This window comes from Mytilus galloprovincialis, chromosome 12, assembly GCF_965363235.1.
Source record: "Mytilus galloprovincialis chromosome 12, xbMytGall1.hap1.1, whole genome shotgun sequence".
NCBI lineage: Eukaryota > Metazoa > Mollusca > Bivalvia > Mytilida > Mytilidae > Mytilus > Mytilus galloprovincialis.
This window is the reverse complement of record NC_134849.1, coordinates 53,560,588-53,570,275: the sequence shown is the minus strand read 5'-3', so window position 1 is coordinate 53,570,275 and position 9,688 is coordinate 53,560,588. Positions and strand designations below refer to the sequence as shown.

At 33.6% G+C, this 9,688-nt stretch overlaps 1 long non-coding RNA gene across 1 annotated transcript in view; it reads left to right on the top strand.

Moving 5' to 3' along the window:
• The first annotated feature begins 306 nt into the window (after positions 1-306).
• The window catches only part of LOC143055501 (uncharacterized), a 44,814-nt gene continuing 35,432 nt past the window's right edge, over positions 307-9,688 (top strand). The window contains exon 1 of the long non-coding RNA XR_012972055.1: positions 307-415. This is a non-coding gene — a long non-coding RNA (uncharacterized LOC143055501). The remainder of the gene's footprint in view (positions 416-9,688) is intronic.

Below are 9,688 nucleotides of genomic sequence, written 5' to 3'. Positions count from 1 at the left end.
TCAGTAACATTTCTTTAATCTAATTGTCAATATATCATGTGTATGCTATGTATAATCTTTATCATTTTTTATTTTCAATGTAAAGTAAACAAAATAATCGATTTATTTTGACTTACTAATGTATTGTATTAATGTGAGATAACCCTTATTTCAACAAACATTTCATTACAAAAAACAGTAATATAAGGGATTTATGTAACATGAATATTTCATTTTTCAGTAATTGCTTGGACTGATTAGTATCAATTATTTGACATGCCAGTAAGCTTGTTAAACTTTTATCGAATGTTCTTTTTAATTTTTTTTAGTATTTCTGCTACATTGGGTGAACTTAATCCTAATCTATTGTAAGGTGGTATATGTAGGCATACCGAAGATCTTGTTTGTTGCCACCCATAAGGACAAGGTACCAGTGGTAAGTTACCTAGATTTAAATAGGATAAAATTGAGAATGAAAATGGAGAATATGTCAAAAAAACAACAACCTGACCAAAGAGCAGACAACAGCCGAAGGCTACCAATGGGTCTTTAACGCAGCGAGAAAATCCCTCAACTGGAGGTGGTCCTCAGCAGGCCCCTATATAAAATTGTGTACTAATTCGGTGAAAATTGACGTTACACTAAAATCCAAGACATATAAATAAACTAAAATTAAAAAGCATACAAGACTACCAAATAGATATAGGAAGATGTGGTTTGAGTGCCAATGAGACAACTCTCCATCCAAACAACAATTTAAAAAAAAGTAAACCGTTATAGGTCAATGTACGACCTTCAACACGGAGTCTTGGCTCACACCGAACAACAAGATATAAAGGGCCCCAAAATTACTAGTGCAAAGCGGGATTAAACGTTTTAATGAATCCAAACATTCTCCCTTTTTCTGAAACAATAGCATAACATCACAACATAGAAAAACACACAAAAAAATATCAATTGGCAGGCTTAACTCAATAAAAAAAAAGTTTATTAATAAACTATAAACGAATAAATTTGATCTGCGATATCTCAATGCAAATGCACAGCTAATAAAATATTAGGGACAAACATTCAAGGCCAAAAAGCAAACAAACATGTCCAAACAAAGCCATGGCAAGTCACCACTGCGAAATATTTAACCCTTCGAAAATATTCCCTTTAGAAAAAAAAACGGTTTTAAAAATATACAGGTAAATCTTGAAGTTTATACAAATGTAGTAAGAAGAAGTAAAAATTAGAATATATTCCCAATAATCAAAGCTGGTATATAGACAAGATCCATATAAATATAAAATAACAAAAAAGCATTATAAACAGTATCAACACGTCGAATTAACAAGAAAATACGATTTCAGAGTACTCGCAGTTACTGACAGCTAGTTAAAAGCCAAAAACAATTAATTATTTAAAACAAAATCATGCATCAGAAACTAAAATCAACTAAAACACATCCCAGGGATTTAGTATTTTAACGTCATGAACAGTCAGAGAAGACATGACTTGTGCAATGCCAAAAATAAAGGTATCGACGGGTAGTAGGATAGTGAGGAGCGACTTCTATAGAGATAAAAATTAACGTGTCTGTGTCTCTATACATCCCGCCTCAAAAGACGATACAATTTAGTTACGTATGAACTTGCTAATGACAAAATCGATATTAGTGCCAATGTAAACAATATTCAGAGATCTAATTACAATATTGGTACGATAACCTTTACTTATAAGTTTGTTTAAAGGTTCGATGAGTTTACACGGATCACATAGTGATTTCCTCGTTTTAAGTACAATATTACCATAAAATTTAGGATGTGAAATACCAGGATTTTTAAAAAGTTTTCTACAGGTATAGCCAAATTTACTAATCAAATATTTGTATCTATGAAAGATTTAGTAAAAGTTTTAAGTAATTTATGGTATCGAAATCACTGACACAGCGATTTCCCAGTGATGCATTGATTACGTTCGTTAAAATCTATGACATCCGAACACACACGGGCAAACCCAACGAGTTGGGATATATAAACACCGTTTGATGGAGCCAAAGGCAAATCTCAGTCTAAAAAAGGAAAATTAACAATAGGAAATGAAAAATCGTCTCTTTTGTCTTAAATTTTAGTATGGAGTTTCCCGTTTGAAATTGAAATGTCTAAATCTAGATAAGGACAACTGCTGCTGTTTATGTTAGATTTAGTTAAAGTCAGTTCTTTTGAGTAAAATTCTGAAGTATATTTAGAGAACTCTGGATTATTCAACGAAAAAATATCATCCAGATAACGTTAGGTATTTTTGAATGTATCAAACAAATAGTATTACATGTATAACAATGATTGGTTATTACTTAGTTTGGTCATAAACTGGATTCATAGCAATATAGAAATAAATCTGCTATTAAAGGGACACAGTTGGTGCCCATAGGAATACCTACTACCTCACGATACACTTTATCGCCGAAACGTACATAAATGTTATCTAGCAGAAAATTTAAAGCTTCAATCATATCCTCACATTTCCAGTAAGTGTATCTAGCATACTTTCCTTTTTCGTTACAGAAAAAGCCTTTAAACGAGTTACAGCAAATAAAATTACAATGAGATTTTTCGAAAGACCATTTTATCAAATACAAAACTTTGTCTTTATAAGATTATGTGGAAGTGTAGTGTACAGAGTAGAAAAATCATAACTCAACAGAATTGTAAGGACTATTGAAAGCATGTATTTTATCTAAAACCTCTAAAGAATTTTTAACACTCCAAAAATAATTAATACCATTATTTTCATAAGCTTTATTACAAAAGTTAATAACCAGTTCTTTGATAGTAGTAAGGGATGTAGTTAGAAGCACTGATAGATTATTAGTAGAACACTTACTCGAAGCGGCGATGAAACGGAATTTAAATGGCTGTTTGTGTAATTTCGGTAACCAGTACATGGTAGGGACTTTCAAATATTCAAAAGCTGAGTAGTGGCAGTGGTGTGCTTGTTAACAATTTGACTCTCTGTGGTGCGCACTGACCTAAATGTAGAGGAATTGATAATTTCGTTTTGAAGAACTTCCGTGTAGCATATGCGTCACACCACCACTACATTATTGGCTGCCTTGTCTGCCGGTACGAACACAAACCGCTCTGCGAGTACCTTGAGTTTGTGTTTTATCTAGAAATGGGAATGTCATGGTTCCTATTATTAATTTCAGAATTGTTTTCTAAATGAGATATTCGAATATTAACAGCATTCATAATTTTATTAAAATAACTGTTTAAAGATTTTTTATCAGATTTTTCACGTTTGCACCAATTTTTACTGTAGGCAGACAGCGTCTTTAATGACCTGACGACACTGTTGATAAAGAACGGTATGTTGGTCCTTTCTTTACAAAAGTTATGACCTCACGGTATTCGACCATGTTGAGGTCTCCAATAATAGGACCATAGGGAACATATTTAAAACTAGATGTTTCGCAATCTCAAGCGGAAGGAAATTTTTTTCTATATTGACGTCTGTTGTAATTGACGTATAATAAGAAAATCAAATTTTTGCTCGGTTTATTATAAGAATACGAAATAATGGGTTGTTCTATATTATCAAAATATTTTCAGGTTTATCAATACTAGGAAATAGCCGCTGATGACAAAAGGCTGTAATAAAACGGGTATATTCATAAAACGGGCTAAAAAAAGAAATTTTATCACACTCTAGAAAAATAGCATACAAATTACTTATAGGTATCTGACCCAGTTTGCATAATACTTGATGTCTGCCATTATTCTTTATTATAGATAACAGATCAGCAAGTGTATAATTTATACGATGTTTAATACGTTGATTACGGTTTTTGCGTTTACCATGAGACCTATTATTTCTAAGTCGTTTATCAACAATATTAATGACATCGATAGAAGTTTTAAAGATGTTCCCTTGCCCTAATATTTTATCATTTAGACCGAGAGGATAAGCTGTTTGAAGTATTTTTATCCAAAACAATTCGCGAACTTCGAGTGATTTTTCAAATTTTAACAAAGGGCAGAAGCTCCTGACTTGGGACAGGCACAAAAATGCGGCGGCGTTAAACCTGTTTTGTAAGATCTCAACCCTCCCCTATACATCTAGCTAATGTAGAATAAAGAAAAAACAGCAATACGCATAGTAAAACTCAGTTTAAAAGAATTAAGAGTCCGATGTCAGAATAGGTAACAAAAGAAACTAAGCAAAATGAAAATGATACATAAATTAACAAAGAACTACTAGAAGTTACTGACTTTCCAGCTCCAGGACTCAATTAAACTGATTGAAAATCAAGTACAATCCCTCCCGTGAGGGGGTTAGAATCATACCATCATAAAATATATGAGAAGAACATAACCTGTATCACGGCAACAACTGGTTTTAGAATAAATGTGTTTATTTCAGATTCAAAGTCCAAGAGTGAATCAATATTAATACTAAAATATGCAATCCTTAATGATCTGACAGTATCGTAACTATATCCTTTCCGAATAAGTCTGTTTAAAGGTTGGGTTAGCTTTTGAGGTGAATGCCGACATGTTTGTAAAGCATATTACCATAAAATATTGGATGTGAAATACCTAAATAAATAAGATGTCTGCATGTTGATTTATATCTACGAAGGATGTCCTGGTACCGATGATAAAATTTAGTTAATGTTTTGACTTGTTTTGTGATATCGAAAGCTTTGGTGTAATAATTTTTCAGTAATACAGAGATTTCTAAAGTCAATCTTTCTCCGTGTTCAGTTACCTATCTATAGTTATATATTGTAACCAATAAACAGTCAGGATATCTTTTATTTATTTTATATTAATACATGGTCAATTATTAATCGTGACAAAATTCTTGTTAAACGGATCATAATTGTTTCATTTGATTAATGCATATGATTAAAAGCAGATGTTTGACAGCAGCCTTACAACACAAATTACCAACAATACATCTAGCAGTCAACATGTAATGTTCCACAATAGACAGGTTTCTATACACTATATCTAACAGTCAACGTTTAGTGTTCCACAATAGACAGGTCTCTATACACTATATCTAACAGTCAACATATAATGTTTCACAATAGACAGGTTTCTGTACGCTATATCTAGCAGTCAACGTATAGTGTTCCACAATAGGCAGGTGTCTATACTATATATCTAGTAGTCAACATATAATGTCCCACTATAGACATGTGTCTATACACTATATTAAGCAGTCAACATATAGTATTCAACAATACACAGGTCTCTTAACAGTATATCTAACAGTCATCCTATAGGGTTCCACAGCAGACAGGTGTGTATTCACTATGTCTAACAGCCATTGTATAGTGTTCCACCACACACAGATGTATATACACTATATCTAACAGTCACCGTAGATTGTTCCACAATAGACAGGTGTCTATACACTATATCTAGCAGTCAAGATAAAGTGTTCCACAATAGTCAGGTCTATAAAAACTATGTCTAACAGTCAACGTATACTGTTCCACAATAGTCAGGTGTCTATACACTATATATAACAGTCAATGTATAGTGTTCAACAATAGACAGGTGTCTATACACTATATCTAGCAGTCAAGATAAAGTATTCCACAATAGTCAGGTCACTAAACACTATGTCTAACAGTCTACGTAAAGTGTTCCACAATAGTCAGGTGTCTATACACTATATCTAAAAGTCAAAATATAGAGTTCCACAATGGACAGGTGTCTATATACAATATCTAACAGTCAAAATATAGTGTTCCACAATAGACAGGTGTCTATACACAATATCTAGCCGTCAACGTATAGTGTTCCACAATAGACAGATGTCTATACACAATATATATCATTCAACGTATAGTGTTCCACGATTGTCAGGTCCCTAAACACTATGTCTAACAGTCAACGTAAAGTGTTCCACAATAGTCAGGTGTCTATACACTATATCTAAAAGTCCACGTATAGTGTTCCACAATAGACAGGTGTCTATACACTATATCTAGCAGTCAACATATAGTGTTCCACAATAGACAGGTGTATATACACTATATCTAACAGTCAACGTATATTGTTCCACAATAGACAGGTCTTTATACACAATATATAGCAGTCAACATATAGTGTTCTACAAAAGACAGGTCTCTAAACACTATATGTAACAGTCAACGTATAGTATTCCACAATAGTCAGGTGTCTATACACTATATCTAAAAGTCAACGTATAGTGTTCCACAATAGACAAGTGTCTATACACTATATATAACAGTCAACGTATTGTGTTCCACAATAGACAGGTGTATATACACTATATCTCACAGTCAACGTATATTGTTCCACAATAGACAGGTCTTTATACACAATGTATAGCAGTCAACATATAGTGTTCTACAAAAGACAGGTCTCTTAAAAACACTATATGTAACAGTCAACGTATAGTGTTCCACAATAGACAGGTCTCTATACACTATATCTAATAGTCAACGTATAGTGTTCCACAATAGTCAGGTGTCTATACACTATATCTAGCAGTCAAGATAAAGTGTTCCACAATAGTCAGGTCACTAAACACTATGTCTAGCAGTAAACATATAGTGTTCAACAACAGACAAGTGTCTATACACTATATGTAACAGTCAACGTATAGTGTTCCACAATAGGCAGGTCTTTATACACTATATCTTATAGTCAGGCTAAAGTGTTCCACAATAGTCAGGTCTCTAAAAACTATGTCTAACAGTCAACGTATACTGTTCCACAATAGTCAGGTGTCTATACACTATATATAACAGTCAATGTATAGTGTTCGACAATAGATAGGTGTCTATACACTATATCTAGCAGTCAAGATATAGTGTTCCACAATGGACAGGTGTCTATACACAATGTCTTGCAGTCAACGTATAGTATTCCACAATAGTCAGGTGTCTATACATTATATCTAAAAGTCAACGTATAGTGTTCCACAATAGACAGGTGTCTATACACTATATCTAACAGTCAACGTATAGTGTTCCACAATAGGCAGGTGTCTATACACTATTTATAACAGTCAATGTATAGTGTTCGACAATAGACAGGTGTCTATACACTATATCTAGCAAGCGAAAATTTCATTGAGTATTTGCTGGTATTGATCTATAACGGTTATCTAAAATCATCTGGGATATCTAGGTATAAATAAAAAAAATACTAACCATCATTTTCACACTTTTTCCGGGTGTACAAGGTGAAATCATCCATAGATCACTCTGAAAACTTCTGATTAATCTTTTTTTAAATTGGCTCAATATCTTTAATTATTTTTACATAGGCGGTAATGGTAACGTTTTTTCCTGTAGCTCAGTCCATATCGTAAACTTGGATATGTATGATAGCTCGTTTCGAAGGTGTGACATTTTCACATATGTGTTTAAATTTTCGGGGTACGAAGTGAGATTACTTTTTCCGTAAATTAGCAAACCCCGAACATCCTTTTGTGATGCGGCTCCTTGTGGTAAAATATCCCCTTTTTAACACAACAAGTTCTTTGAAAATTTAATACTTTGAACACATTCAATAGCTCCATAGTTTTTACACATTTATTCTATGTTCCTCTACTTTCCTAATCACCACACATAATTAAGTTCAGTCATCTGTTAAAAATAGAAACATGTCCAATATCACTACACAGAGATTTTTTCTTTACACGTGACTTTTGAGTTCCTCATTTCGAGGCGCATTAGGGATGTTGTCCCACTTGGCGTCCGTCGTCGTCCGTCTGATGTCAATTATTTCAAACATCTTCTTCTCTGAAACTACTGAATCAATTCCAACCAAGTTAAGCTGAACGATCTTTAAGGTATATAGAATAAAGTTTGTGTTTAATTTGTTTGTTTTTATTAAAGAAACAATTCAGAATCAGCTAATATAACCATCAAATACCATCAACAAAAATGCATAAAATAGACATTTACTTCTTATTTCTAGCAAGTGTGAGTCTAAGGTGTTAGGTTATCCTGTCTCCTAACCAACATAGCCACACAGAGAACATGCCTTGGTTAAAAATCCAGTATTGTCAAAATTTTAAACAGACAATTGGCATTCCACCATTTTATGTAGTTATGGACTACCATAGTTAATATAAGCAAGACTTAATAGTTCATCCAGTTATTATCATTCATTTTGAAAAAAAGCTACACGTATAAAGTTCAAAGACATAGTGGATCTTAAATTTAATATCCCCAAATCTGTACAAAAGTATTTTAGAGGAGGTGGAACATATAACTGTGTCAATTATTTTTTGTTTTGGGAAGGACCTGTCTGTAACTGAATACTGAGAATTAAACCTTTAACCAGCAGTTTCCTTGAAATATATTGGTTTAATGCGCACTAGAAATATTATTCCAAGATAGAATTCCATAAATCTGGATTTCTATACGACCGCAACTTTTTTTTTTGAGTTCGTATAATGCTATGATGTTGTCGTCTGCGTCGTCGTCGTCGTCCGAAAACACATTAGGTTAACGGACAATAAGTGAATGGATCTCTATGAAATTTTACCAGAAGGTTAAATATCACAAAAGAAAGGTTAGGTTTGATTTTGTGGTTATGGTACTAACAGTTCAGGAATAAGAGGCCCAAAAGGGGCAAAAACAAGCATTTTTGTAGTTTCCGGACAATATCTTGTGTGTTAGTGTATGGATCTCTCTGAAATAGTACCACAAGGTTCCATATCACAAAGGAAAGGTTGGGATTGAGTATGGGGGTAATTTACCCAAACATGTACCAAAAAAGGGGTCAAAAACAAACATTTTTTCCTAGTTTCCAGACAATAACTTGTGTTTAAGTGTATAGACCTCTCTGAAATTACACTACAAGGATCCATACAACAAAGGGAAGGCTGGGATTGAGTTTTTACCCCATGGTGGTGTTCATATTTTTTTACTATAAATTTTTGAAATTTCAATTTTTTTGACAAGTTTCAAGAAGAAAACTTTAATTGCGCAGTATTGCCCAATATATTTTTAAGATCTTTGACCACATTTTATTTTGTGTCAGAAACTTATATTATGTCACAATTTTGGTCACAATCCATATTCAGACAGTATCAAGCTTGAATATTGTGTCCAAACTTGCCCAAACTGTGCAGGGTTTGACCTCTGTGGTCGTACATGTAGCAGGCTGCCCTCAATGAAGCATTTTCTTAATAGATAGGATCTTTTTGCAAATGTGTGACCTTTCATGAGTATGATCACCTACACCTATTTTGCGATTCCTATTTTCAATTAACCGTCCAATTCCTATTGGCATTAAAGTCTTTTAACCAAGGTGAGGCTTTGAATGCTAAGATTCAAGTTTTTTGCCGCACCAAAACTAAAATTCAAGTTATGCTATTGTCGTAGATTGATAGTTGTTTCTTAACGTCCAGTGGCAAGTATTTCATATATAACTAACGTGTAGAAAGCGAGGCATTCTTTCTACGAGAGGCATCGGATTTATCGTCTCCACTGTGACCGGACGGGACTGCGTACTTGTACATCCCGCAAAACCAAACCGACTCCCTACTTTGGCAGTGGTTTAACTTCCGATCGGAACAGGACCAGCAGTGACCATATTTCTATTCCCCTGATCAATTTTTATGGTTACTGTCGAGGCGAGCGCCCGACCAAAGATACAGTTATGAATATGGAAGATACATATACATGTACGTGTATCAAAGTATGTGTATTCAACGAGCCAAA